Genomic DNA, 14,779 nt, shown 5'->3' with positions numbered 1-14,779 from the left:
TGGTGATACCTGTGTTGTACATGTCCTGCATGTATGAAACTTGCACTGCTGTTGCAAGTTATGCAACTGTTCTGAGTATTTGATTATGTGATGGGAACTTGCAAAACTGGTGAGTGTGTGTGTGTGCGTGCGTGCGTGCGTGCGTGTGTGTGTGTGTAACCCATGCTGTGAGAACCAGATCATCCCCATCGCGTGGGCAAATCCCAACTGAGCCAGACTAACACTATCTGTGTGAGGATCGATGCCTTATGATGATCGGTTTCCGTAGAGTGTTTCGGTACTTTCGAGCGATTGTATAAAAAAACTCAAGTGTGGTTATATTTGCCTCAGTCTTCTTTATAACCTACCTTACTATCAAAGCATGTGCGGAGTAAGAATAATAAATACACACTTCATTACCGACAGTGACCGGTCTGGCAGTCCCTGCTCTGTGCGTGAGGAATGCTTATTCAGCAACATTCAGGACTCTCACTATTGTGTGTGTATACTATCCTCTTCCCATACTTCACAGCTTTTATATGTACCTACCCCATTAAGGAAGCTGATCTATCCCTCCCCTCTATCTTGAGTCCCCTTCAATCCATCCAACTCCGTGATGCCTGAAAACACCATCACACATACACTCACTATCACATACACACAAGAAAGCTGGCTTGGCTACCTTTTGTGCTTTTACTCTTCTGTGTGTGTATGGGAAGCTTGCACTGCTTCTGCACGTGCTGTAGTGTTCTGTGGCATGTCCGAGGAAGCATGAACTAGTGCTGCATGTACTCTGTCCTTTCTGTGTGAGAGAGATGCTTGCACTGCTGCTGCACAGGTTTGCCATACCTACTGTGTGTATTAGGACACGTGCATGGCTGTTGTCGGTACCGTTACCACTTCGCATTTGTCAGCGACGCCTGTGTGATGCATGTTGTAACAATTGCATCCTGAAAGTGTGAAAGAGGCAGCCTTGCACTGTACCTAATGCCACCTGACAGGGGCCTGTTAGTGTTAGGGAATGTTGCACTTGTGTAAAAAGGGGTGCCCATCCGGCTGCTGTTTACTATCTTAGAAGATTCAGTACATTTTAACCCACTGTGTCCTCCAGCATAAGTTGCACAATCAATGTAATTTACTATCTTCTTGCCATCTTTTATCTTCACATTAGGTCGGAACACATTGCAGATAAATACCATCATTTAACATGTGTTAAATAGCATGCGCCTGTAGTTGCCCCCAGCAAAACACAGTGAAACATCATTGCGAAAACCAAACCCCCCAAGTGAAAAAATGCCATATTCGGCATAAAATGATCATTAAAATCATGGAGAGTTCCGTATATAGTTTTTTTGGGACACCAGACCATTGTTCAAAAAGATCTGTGTGGGGATGATATCCTTATAGTTCAGTTCCCTACTTTTAAATGTTCCATGCTTAAGGTGTGGAATAGGTTTTTGCCAAAGGCATTTTTACTGGATGAAGCATGTGACTTGGAAGATTCATTAATGAATCTCTTTTAGCCCAGTTCCCTTGTTCCTTCTGCTGTCGAATTATGTTTAGGAGGTCTCCTAAGGACCGTGACTGATGTGGGTGCTTGGAATTCTGAACTGAAGCCCTTTCCTAAGTGGCTTTAGGGCTTATGCATAGGGAAACACAATGTTATCTGTCGAAATGTGGCCTGAGGGGAGTTACCCTTACTACCCAATAATGTATGTGCATTATTGATTCCGCTGCAAATGTTTGCAATTTTACTGCCGGGAACACTGCCGAAAGCACCGGTGGATCAGTGAGCTGCATTTTGCTCCAGCATTTTTCTCAGTGTGAGTGAGTAGAAGGGCGGGCCAGCTGAAGTGCTGCTCTAGCAGTCCTTCGCCAAATGCTCTGTCACTTTGCAAAAAGCAAAGAGTAAAGTTCTCACACTGGCCCAAGCTTCTCCAAGTATTTCAGTCAAACGCAGGGGTGCAGAATAAATTTGCAAAGCAAACAAAAGAGGAATACGCCACTATTAAAACAAAGAGGGGAACAAGTGGCTCATAATGGTCTTTTCTAGGACGCAGAACACAAGACAGCGCAGTTGTCTGGTTTCCAGAAGACATCTTGGGGACATTCAGAAAGTTGACCTAGGAATGCATTCCGCTCGTTGCTTACCACTGGCTTTGTGGTTTGTAACTCACATTTTCTGGCTTTCTCTTTGCTGGCTTTATTTGCTTTCGGCTGTCCAGCTCGAGTCCGTCCCTCCCATTGCCCAAATCTTGTTTACTCTACTCTTCCACAAGTTTGCTTTCTGTAACCAGGACTTCAAATCTTGTCACATTTGCTGTGCATTCAAAGACAGAGGTCAAATGTCAAACTGTATCTTCCAGGGAGCTTGGTGATTATTCTTCTTTTTCTGACTTCAAAGTGAAAGGATTTATGTGACAATCATGCTGTCTACTGGGGTCTGCTTGAGGAAGGCTGTACAGATGTTATTTTTTTCTAGCACACACCAAAATGTAAATGTCTGTACATTAACTGTGCTGATGATCAAATCAATACATTGGGTGATGACATTTCCACGGTGTATCTTGTGCAATGTATACTTTCATCAGTAAAACTGTATGTGAGTACAAATGTAATTAATAGTCATTTCCATTTAAGACGTCTTTAATGCAATGGCAGTATGCTACCATGCCATGCATACTCCACGTTACCCAACTCCACTCCACTCTGCACCACTCCACTCCATGCCACTGCACTCTACTCTGCACCACTCCACTCTACGCCACTCCACTTAACACTGCATCACTGCACTCTTCACTACATCACTCCACTCTACACCACTCCACTCTACTCTATGCCGGTGGAGTGGTGTGGCTCACTGGTTAGAGGCGACAGACCTGGAAGCAGAGGACGGCCCGGGACCAGGGTTCTATCCCCGACGCGGCAGGGTCGTGGACCAGGGTCAGCGGACTCGATAATTCTCGCCTTGGTGCCTACTCTAACCAGGGATCACACTCGGCAACTCTGGGCATTAGCTTGCCTCATCTCCACAACGGCCCCACTCATAAGCCGGGGATGCCTGGTTTCACCTTGAAGATACCCAGTAGGGACCATCTCACAGGGAAAGCCAGGACGGGTTCCCCAGCGGTCTACAGCGCAGAGATACTCCTTCGGGAGTCGATTCTAGCGCTTTTGAAACCCACAATTAAATTAAATTATACCAATGCACACTACTGTACTATGTTCCACTGCACTCTTCGCCACTGCACTCTACACCACTCCACACCACTCCACTCTTGCCACCCTACTCTGCAACACTGCACTCTACACGACTTTACTCAAAACTAATGCACTCTAAGCCAATCTACTCTGCACCAAGTCACTCTACACCACTATACTCTATGTCACTGCACTCTACACCACTCTATTCTACTCTGCACTAATGTACTCTATGTCACTGCTCTCTACACCACTCTACCCTATGCCAATGTACTCCACGCCACTCTACTATATACCACTGCACTCTACGACAGATTCTCTGAAACACTTCACACTCTGCCATTTACTTTATGCCACTCTATGCCACTGAACTCCACACCACTGAACTCTATGCCACTTAAGTTTAAGCCACTGCACTTTATCCCAATCCACTCTACGCCACTCTAATCAACTGTGCACCACTGCACTCTGACATTCACACTCTAGTATATACTACAGCACTCTACGCCACTTCACTCTACTCTGAAACAATTAACTCTGCCACTCCAGTATATGTCACTCTGTTGCATTCTGCGCCACTCCATACCATGCCACTCTACACTACTCGACACCGCTCCACTACACACAATGCCACTGCACTGTACACTACTGCACTATACTCCACTGCACTCAAAACCAATACACTCTACAACACTGTTCTATAGGCCAATCAACTCTCCTGCACTGTACGCCACTATACTCTATGCCACTGTGCTCTACAGTACTCTACTCTACACCATTGCACTCTACGTCACTCTACTAGGCACCACTGCACTCTACACCACTCTACACTACACAACTGCACTCTATTGCACTCTACTCTGCAGCACTGCAGTCTCTGCCAGTGAACTCTCTGCCACTAAACTGTATGCCACTAAACTATGTGCCACTCTACTCTGTGCCACTTTACTCTATGCCACGCACTCTACTCTGCACCATTCTGCGGCACTCTTCTGCACTCTAATCTATTGCGCACCACTGCATTACGACACTGCATTCTTTGCCACTTCACACCTCGCTACTGTACTCTGCACCACACTCCTCTATGCTAGTGTACTCTACCCCACTCTATAAAGCACCTCTGCACTCTTCACCACTCCATGCCACTCCAATCTGCAGCACTGCACTCTACGCCAAAGCACTCTACACCACTACTCTATACCATTCCTCTCTACCCTGCACCACTCCACTCTATGCCACTTTACTCGACTTTGAAGCAATCTACTCTATTCCACTGCACTTTACGCCACTCTACTCCACTTTGCACCAATCCACTCTATGCCATGGCAATGAACGCTGCACCACTCTGCTCAACGCCACTCCACTCTGTGCCACTGCACTATACACTACTACTCTATGCCACTTCACTCTTCCCTGCACCACCCACTTCACTCTACTCTGAAATGATCTACTCAAAGCCTCTGCACTCTATGCCATTGCACTCTATGCCACTTCACTGTATGCCACTGCACTCTATGCTGCACCACTCTACGTCATTGCACTACATCACTTTACTCAAAATAAATGCACCCTATGTCACTGTACCACTGTCACCTAGTTTGCACCATTGCACTTCAGGCCACTATACTCTACAACATTCTACTCTATGCCACTGCACTCTATGACACTGCAGGCTATGTCACTCTACAAATTTGCGCTTTATGTCACAGCACTCTACGCCACTCCATTCTTCTCTGCACCGCTGTACTGTATGTCGTTGCTCTTTGCACCATGCTACTCGGCACCACTCTACTCTGCAACACTCTATGCCACTGCACTCTATAACACTGCACTCTATGACACTGCACTCTGCATGACTGCACTCGACACCACTGCACTCTACACCACTCTAATGCACTCTCTGCGACTGCACTATACACCACTGCACCACTCTAATCTGTGTCAATGCACTTTATACCAATATACTCAGCATTATGCCACTCTTATGGCACTGCACTCTACCCTGCACCACTCCACTATACTCTGCACCACTCCACTCTATGCCACTGAACTCTATGTCACTCTGCTCTGCAACACTGCTCTCTCCACCACTGAACTTTACATCACTCTACCCTGCATCGCTCCACTCTTCACAACTGTATTCTATGCTAATCCACTCTAAGCCACCTGAATCTACTCTGCACCATTGCACTCTACCCTATACCACTGCACTCTCCGACACTTCACTCTACTCTGAAACAATCTACTCTGATGCCAATGCAGTCTACGCCACTTTATTCCATCCTGTGGCAATCCACTCTATGCCACTCCACACTACGCCACTCAATTTTACACTGCTGCGCTCTATGCCACTGCACCTTACACCAATGATCTCTACACCACTTTACTCAAAACCACTACACTCTATGCCACTGCACTCTATACTAATCTACTCTGCACCACTGCATGCCACTATACTCTACTCTATGCACTGCACTCTGTCACTTTACTGTACCCACTTTACTGTCCAGGTAATTGCGATGGTCAAATAAGCTAATGGCATGCACTCCTTGGGTCCTCAAACAGAGGGCTGGCGGCAGATCATTGACCTGGTTGGGGCGGTGGCCTGGAATCAACTCCCGCCTGATTAATGAAACTGAAAACCTTGGTCTTTAAAGAAGCTGTCCTGGTCCTCCTAACCGCCTAGTAGGGTATGCGCTGGGACACTCCTTGGAGTAGCTGTGTACGTTATAAATGATGTTAACATAATATTAACACCACTTTACGCCACTGCACTCTATACCAATACACTTTACACCATTCTACTCTATGTCACTGCACTCTATGGCACTCTACTCTGCAGCACTACACTCTCTGCCACTTAACTTGATGCCACTCTACATCACTTTACTCTACTCTGCATCACTCTATGCCACTCTATTGCACTCTACGCTACTGCACTCAATGCCACTCTAATCTACTGTGCATCACTGCACTCTATGACACTGCACTCTAAACCACTCCAGTCTAGGCCGCTCCACTCTGCACCACTCCACTCGGCCACACTGTACTCTACGCCAGTGCACTCTATGCCACTGCTCTAAACAACTCCACTACCCTGCACCACTCCACTCTACCCTGCACCACTCTATTCTACACCACTTAACTCTACTCTGAAACAATCTACTGAACGCCTCTGTCCTCTATGCCAATGCACTCTATGCCACTCTACTCCACACTACGCTAAATAAATAATCAATGCTGTGCCACTCTACTCTATACCGCTCTACTCTATGCCACCAAGCTCTACCCTGCACCCACTATACTCTACCTTGCACCACCCCTCTACTCTAAAACAATCTTCACCACTGAACTCTATGCCACTACACTCTACACCACTGCAGTCTACACCACTGCAGTCTACACCTCTGTACTCAAACCCAATGCACTCTATGCCACTGCACCTACGCCAGCTACCTTGCACCACTGCACTTTACGCCACTATACTCTAAAACATTCTACTCTATGCCACTATATGCTACATCACTCTACACCACTGAACTCTACATCACTGCACTCTTGGCCACTCACCTCTACTCTACACCACTGTACTCTTCGTCCCTGCTCTCTGCAAAACTCTACGATCCTGCACTCTACAACCCTGCACTCTGACAGGCTACTCTGCATGACTTCACTCAATGCTACTGCACTCTACTCTTCTCCACTCAACTCTACACAACTCTACTGCACTCTACAACACTACACTCTACGCCATTCTACTTTATGCCACTGCACTCTACCCTGCACCACTCCACTCTATGCCATTTCCCTTTACCTCACCCTACTCTAAGGTATTCTACTCCACTCTGCGCCACTTCACTCTACGTTACTGCAATCTACCCTTTATCGCTCTACTCTATGCCACTGCACTCTATGCTACTCTACATCACTGCACTCTACACCAATGCACTCTACACCACTTTACTCAAAACCACCAATGCACTCTACACCACTGCAATTTACACCATTCTATTTTGCACCACTGTACTTTATGACACTTAACTCTAGGCCACTCTACTCCACTCTACTCCACTAAACTCTGTGACACTCCACTCCACAATACTCCACTCTATGATGCTCTACTCAATTAACCTCTGCTCCAGACGCTCTACTCCACTCTATGCCACTCCACTCCACAGCACTCTACTTCACTCTGTGCCATTCTAAGACACTACTCCACTCTGATGCTGTACGCAACTACTTCCAAGCCATTTTACTCCACTCTGATCTGTGACGCACTAGTTTACTCCACCATATGCCACTCTATTCTATGACAATCTATATACTCTACAATACTCTGCTGCACTCTACGCAACACCCTCTGTGCCCCTCCACTCTACTCTACACCACTCCACAACACTCTATGCCACTCCACTCTGACACTCTACTCAACTCTGAGACTGTGCTACACTCTACGCCACTCAACTCTAAACCCTTCCATTCTATGACAATCTAATTCCTCCACGACACTCCACAAAACTGTACGCTACTCCATGGCACTCCACTCCTCTCAACTCTACTATACGCCACTCCACGCCACTCTATGCCACTCTCTTACGCTCTTCTCTACTCCACTTTATGACACACTACACCACTTTCCTTTACCCTACTAACGTTTAGCCATGCTGAACTGCAGCCACGCTGGTGTACAACAGTGCTAAAGCATATTGGCAAAGCCAACAGCTCTTCCACAGGAGAAACCTATTGGCTTTGCCAATGCTTGTTTATATAAGGAAATTATTGTGACGACTGGCTGTAAATCCTATCCCTGAAACATTATCCTTGGGTGCCTAAGGATGCCTGAAAGTCATGTAAAGTGTACATTGGCGCTTTGTGGTGTCTATTGGTCATGAAAGGTGCCTGTATGAACGGCACAGTATGAATGACAGCCAGCTCTCATGAGTTGTCTTTGATGTATGCCTTATCCCTCTTTATGCAGGAACCCGGATGGGGATGTGCAGCCCTGGTGCTATGTCTCAGAGACGGAGGAGGGGGTCTACTGGAAATACTGTGACATCCCCAGCTGCCACAGTAAGTGACAGCACCAGAACAACCTTTATGAGAGTCTGAGTGCCACAAAGCATCCTGGGTGGCAGTGCCAGGGACTGAATACAAAAGTGTAGTGCAAGGAACACGCCCAGCTTTAGGGCAGTGTGACCGGTGCAGCCGCACTAGGTGCTGACCTGTAGAGGGGGTTTTGCCCTTAAGGGTGGGTTGGGGAGTGTGCTGTGTTTAGCAATAACTTATAATTGGAGAGATATGGGGCTCTTTTGTCCAGTGGTAGTGAGAAAATCCAAGGAGGCGGTCATAGGCTGTGAGGGCGGCAAAAATGATTTTTGCACCGGGGGCCACCAGCACTAAAGCCGGCCCTGGTAAGGAATCATTGCTCAGGGCACTCAGCATACCTGTCTCTTTGCCTGCAGTGTAGAGTTCAGTATCCACTAACCTCTCCTTCATTTTATCCACAGTGCCTGGGTACCTAGGCTGTTTCCTGGACACTGGCAACCCCCCGGCCCTCGGGGGAAGCAGTGGCACCTCAACTAAACTTACAGTGCAAGTGTGCATCCGCTTCTGCCGCAGGAAAGGGTACAAGGTAAGTGTGGTGTGTGGGTAGTTGAATGTGCGTGGTAAAGAAGATGTACCTGTCCTGAAGCTGTGAGTAGCAACCGTGCGCGCCTGTGGACCGATACTGTGTCTGTGGATAGATGCCATGCCCCTGGATAGCTACTGGGGGGAAGATTTACAAGAAAGTGACGCATCTGAAGTGATGCGTCACTTTCCCTGCGTCACTTTGCAAAACCCTTGCGTCACCATGGATGCGCCGTATTTAGAATACGGCGCACCACGGCGCAAGGATTGACAGATGCGTCAGAAATTCTTGAGATTGATTGGACTTTTTGTGATACACATGGTGTTGTGCTCAGGACAATCTATTGTTTTTTCTACTGGACTGGTTCACTAGTTCAATTCTGGGGATATGAGTGGCTGTCACCATCCTTGGCGGTACAAAAGGGGGTGGTGATGGACGGAGCATCTGAACCAATCAAACACTCACACCCAGTCAACAGATCTGGGTTTAATCCATCACCGTTCTTTAGCCCACTCTGCCACCCCAGTTCAGACATGGCCATATTCAAATCTGACCCTGTGCCTCATGGGAACAGTCCAGCCCGAACTGCCAAGCCATGCCTTCCCTGGACCGGAAACAAGCTTCCTAGGACCGGTTTCTGGCATTACAGCCGTCTTCAGCCAGGCTTGTTTGAATCCAGTAGCAAAGTGAGCAAGTGACTCACGTTAGCATACCCAGCCAACTTATGGCGAACAAAGCGGTACAAAAGGGGGTGGTGATGGACGGAGCATCTGAACCAATCAAACACTCACACCCAGTGAACAGATCTGGGTTTAATCAATCACCATTCTTTAGCCCACTCTGCCACCCCAGTTCAGACATGGCCATATACAAATCAGTCTGACCCTATGCCTCATGGGAACAGTCCAGCCCAACTGCCAAGCCATGCCTTCCCTGGACTGGAAACAAGCTTCCTAGGACTGGTTTCTGGCATTACAGCCGTCTTCAGCCAGGCTTGCTTGAATCCAGTGGCAAAGTGAGCAAGGGACTCATGTCTGAGCATACCCAGCCAACTTATGGTGAACAAAGTGGTACAAAAGGGGGTGGTGATGGACGGAGCATCTGAACCAATTAAACACTCACACCCAGTGAACAGATCTGGGTTTAATCCATCACCGTTCCTTAGCCCAGTCTGCCACCCCAGTTCAGACATGGCCATATGCAAATCAGTCTGACCCTGTGCCTCATGGGAACAGTCCAGCCCGAACTGCCAAGCCATGCCTTCACTGGACCGGAAACAAGATTCCTAGGACCGGTTTCTGGCATTACAGCCGTCTTCAGCCAGGCTTGCTTGAATCCATTGGCAAAGTGAGCAAGGGACTCACGTCTGAGCATACCCTGCCAACTTATGGCGAACAAAGCGGTACAAAAGGGGGTGGTGATGGAAGGAGCATCTGAACCAATCAAACACTCACACCCAGTCAACAGATCTGGGTTTAATCCATCACCGTTCTTTAGCCCACTCCGCCACCCCAGTTCAGACATGGCCATATGCAAATCAGTCTGACCCTGTGCCTCATGTGAACAGTCCAGCCCGAACTGCCAAGCCATGCCTTCCCTGGACCGGAAACAAGCTTCCTAGGACCGGTCTCTGGCATTACAGCCGTCTTCAGCCAGGCTTGCTTGAATCCAGTGGCAAAGTGAGCAAGGGACTCATGTCTGAGCATACCGGGCCAACTTATGGCGAACAAAGCAGTACTAAAGGGGGTGGTGATGGACGGAGCATCTGAACCAATCAAAGACTCACACCCAGTCAACAGATCGCTTTGTTCGCCATAAGTAGATGTTGAGTCTGTACTTATGGCCTTTGGATTGAACATAGAACCGAGGTTAGACCTGTGGGTAGATGCTGAGCCTGTGGATAGATGCCAAAGCTTGAGTAGATGCTCAGCTCTTGGTAGGGTAACTGGGACTGTGGCTCAATGCTGTGAGCACTTTGCTACACCTAGGCCTATAGAGAGATGACATTCTTATGCACCTGTGGACATTAGAGGCCTGTACATGGATGCTGGGTCTCTGCTCAGGTATGGATCATGGCTTAGATACTAGGTTTGCGATTGGAAGTTGGATCTTTGATAAGATGCTCGGTGAGTGCATTGGTCCAGAGTCTGGAATGAGGATGCGCCTTATCCAGGATTTTGACTATCTCGTTGCAGTATGCCGGGGTGGAGGCGGGCTACGCTTGCTTCTGTGGGAATGACGTGGACGTGGAGAGGCATCAGCCGGTCAGCGCTGTGGAGTGTGACCAGGTCTGCTTCGGCAAGTCAAGCCAGTTGTGCGGGGGCGATGGCAGGATCGGCATCTACAATGGTAAGAATCCGCTTTAGGGCCTGGGGACTGCCCCCAGTGGTGTGATGTTATTTATTATTTATTTATATGTTTTGTAGGCTGCTTTCACAACAGTAAGGTGCCACCAGTGCTTCATTTGTTATGTAAAACAGAAGTGCCAGGGCCCAAGATATTTCACTGGGAGGCCGCTGCAAGTTATAATAATAAATATAAAAATTCCTATTTGTAAAGTGTGAATATATCACCCTCTTAAGGTTTCAAGGCTCTGGGGGGTCGTCGGTGAGATTAAGGGAACTATTGCCCAGAGTCACATGATGCTGAGCTGAGCTGAGGCTGGGGATCGAACCGTGAGCCCGGAGCTCTGAGCCACACCTCTTCCTTGCACCCCCCACACCCACAGACACGCTGCAAATGCCACTGGTATTGATACCACTATGGCTCGCACTCCAAATTATGACAATTTTGCCGATTCCATCTCAGCCAATAAAAGTGCCTGATCGCCGAGGCTGTGACGATGGCCTTGCTGACATGTTATTTTTTATATTTTAAAGTATATTCAGTTGTTACAAACTATTGTCGATGTGCCTGCCCCTGGTACAAACATAGATAGACAACACCACTTTGTGGTGGCCTGGCAAACATCAGCACAAATTAAGCACAGGCTAGGGCACAGTAGCTCTGCCTCTGTGCCCAGGCAGGGTGTTTAAAGCCCTATGTTATTCCTTCCAGGACACAGAGGCAGTGCTGTGGTCTGGAGCACCATCAGTGCATCAACATTAAAGCAGGAAATAAAATAAAAATAAAAAACACATTCTTGACAAGGGACGAGTGAAGTGAACCAACCCAAAAATGTGCGATGGCCTAAAGCTTCTTAGGTGCAAGGGACAAAAACAAGCATTTGCAAAGCCAACTCGACTGGCATTCTTTGCCTGTAATACACGTAGTGGGACATGGTGGTGATATTGTTCCATGCATGTGAAATTGTTAAGTAGAAAACGATTCATTGACTTTACCAATGAAACAATGAAAGTATTTGGATATGCCACAACTGTGTATTGATCTCATTAGCTCATACAACAGACAGCTAAGGTAGTCAAGGGAGCGGGCTACAGATAGCTATTATCCAAAGGAGGTATGTTACAGAAGGAAGAGGAAAACATAGGGTGAGCAGACTTTGAAAAGCAAACTTGGGACATTATACAGACAGTGACTACAACGCTGCATCATCCAAGAATCACAGAATGACAAAATTAAGAGTGCTCAGTTGCACAAAAAATACACTGTCAATGAGACTTTTACTCAAAAAATCATCTGTGTTAATTTGTTTTCTGCTAACAGGCAAAAGATAATTTACACTGGAAAACGTGCCTTCTCGTTTGTTCAGTCAAACCTCTCTGAACTGGGACTTGTGCTGAATGTTCTCACATATACCCGGCCAGTTGGTGGAAAACTGGAACAGTTCTGGCAAATCCGGGATTCCTTGTTCCTGTAAGAAGCAATAGCTCTAAAATTGAGTATCAGTATACTTGAATAGTAAAGCACGTAGAAATTGCAATGGTGCAGTGTTAAGCACTGTAAAAAAGAAGGTATTATTGTGAGATACTATATAAGGTTGATTCCAAGGTGAAATGACCACATATCACACTTACCGAAGTTCAACTCTGGCTCTCATCCAACCACCTCAAACTCAATGAAGAAAAAACAGAAGTGCTCCTCATCTCAAACAAAGAAGAAAACCCCCAAATTCTTGAATGGCTCAAAGCCTTAAATGCCCTGAATGTCCCTCTTGTTCCATCAAACTCCATAAAATCCCTAGGGATCACCCTTGACCCCAAACTGGATATGAAAGAACACATCTCAAAAACTGCCAAAAGTGCTTTCCTGAACCTGAAATTGCTCTACAAATTAAAACCATTTCTCCCCACGTAAGACTTGAAACAGGCCACGCAGGCTCTGGTTCTCTCCAGAATTGACTAGGGCATTGCCACTCTGACTGGAACAGCCAAATCGCACCTGCGACCTCTGACCTCTACCCTAAATGCCGCTGCAAGAATGATCACGGGAACAAAGAAATATGAACACATCACCCCAGCTCTTAAGGATCTGAAGTGGCTCCCTATTGACCAACGAGCCAGCTTCCGCACAGCCTGCCTCACACACAAAGCCCTACACACAGGCAAACCTGAATACCTGGCCAACAAGCTCAAAAGGGCCGGTCAGTCTAGAAACCTCAGAAGCTCCAACACGCTCCTACTCATTCCTCTGAAATCCCAGAAACTCTCAACATCTAGCAAATCCTTTGCTGGCAATGCTCCCAAGATATGGAACTCCATCCCCCCACACATCAGAATGACCGCATCCTTTCCGAAATTCAAGAAGCTACTCAAAGTCCTCTTCCTTGATCGTGCCGGAACTAACTAGAACTCAACCTGGACTTTGAAGTTCCATGTTCTCGTTCACCCCAGAGCTGATTGACCTGCCTATGACTGTCCGCCCTGTTTTTCGCCTGGCTGCTATTGTACAGACTGTACTCACTCTTGTGCTCCTTGCCTTGTTTTCCGTTCGCAATGTCTATCTAACGCCTTTGTACTTGCTGTTAAGCGCTCTGATACCCTCGGGTCCAGCTAGCGCTACACAAAACTTTAATAAATAAAAATAAATAAATAAATATCATAAAGAATTAAATATCCCCTGATTGCACATTAGTATTGCAAGTCACCTTAGCGTTCAATGACCTTATAAAAGCACTCGGCCCCGTGTCTCCATATAATGATGGAAGTCCTCAGTAGCTTGCAGTATGCCTATGATGTAAGTAGTATATATAGTCGCAGATGAAACCCATGTTGATATCAGAGAGCTGTGAAAACAGACTCAAGAAAAACTTTACAATCATGCTTACAAAAAGTACATATGAAAATGATTAATACAATGTATAGCGTAAAGTTTAATTCATAGTTTTGTAAATGTCAACAACTTTCATAACTGTTGAGTAATTATTCCAAGAGCAGTTTACCTCAGCACCTTATTCGGCTGTCCTTCTACACAATATTAATATCTTGCATATACATAATGGCCTCTATTAACTAGTTCTGATTACACTGAGAGTTGTATTGTTCCTTTTCTATAGAAAAGGTGTTAGGGTAGATCACAGATTTTGTATTGTATGTAAAATAGCTCAGTGCGTTCACTTTTTGCTGCAGGAATCCTTGTGTTATTTGCAGGTCGCAAGTTACAATTTTGACATAGTTTGTTGAGTGTTGCTTCTTCTTCAACCAGCTCCATGTAACCTGCATGACATACTTTTGAATCGCTGCAAGATTTAACTAAATCCTTTGTCACTCTAAGTTTGGATAAAATGGATTTTGTTAAACAGTAATATAAACTAATTATTAAATGCAAAAACATCCGTTTGTGTTGCGTGCTATACAAATGACTGCCATTAGCGTACTTTCACACATGAACATACATACGTATCATTTCTGCAGAGCATATATAGAAAGACATATCTTCCATATACTTTTCAAAATGTAAAGGTGGGGTGAGGAGAGCAAAAGAGGTTTTTTGGTAGAGATCTAAGATACTATCTCCCTCAATACAGCGAACGCACAAAAAATTATCCAGCAACCCGACGGGAATCCAACT

The sequence above is a fragment of the Lissotriton helveticus genome, chromosome 7 (genome assembly GCF_964261635.1).
Source record: "Lissotriton helveticus chromosome 7, aLisHel1.1, whole genome shotgun sequence".
In the NCBI taxonomy this organism is placed as follows: Eukaryota; Metazoa; Chordata; class Amphibia; order Caudata; family Salamandridae; genus Lissotriton; species Lissotriton helveticus.
The sequence above is the reverse complement of the archived record's forward strand: the minus strand, read 5'-3'. Positions refer to the sequence as shown.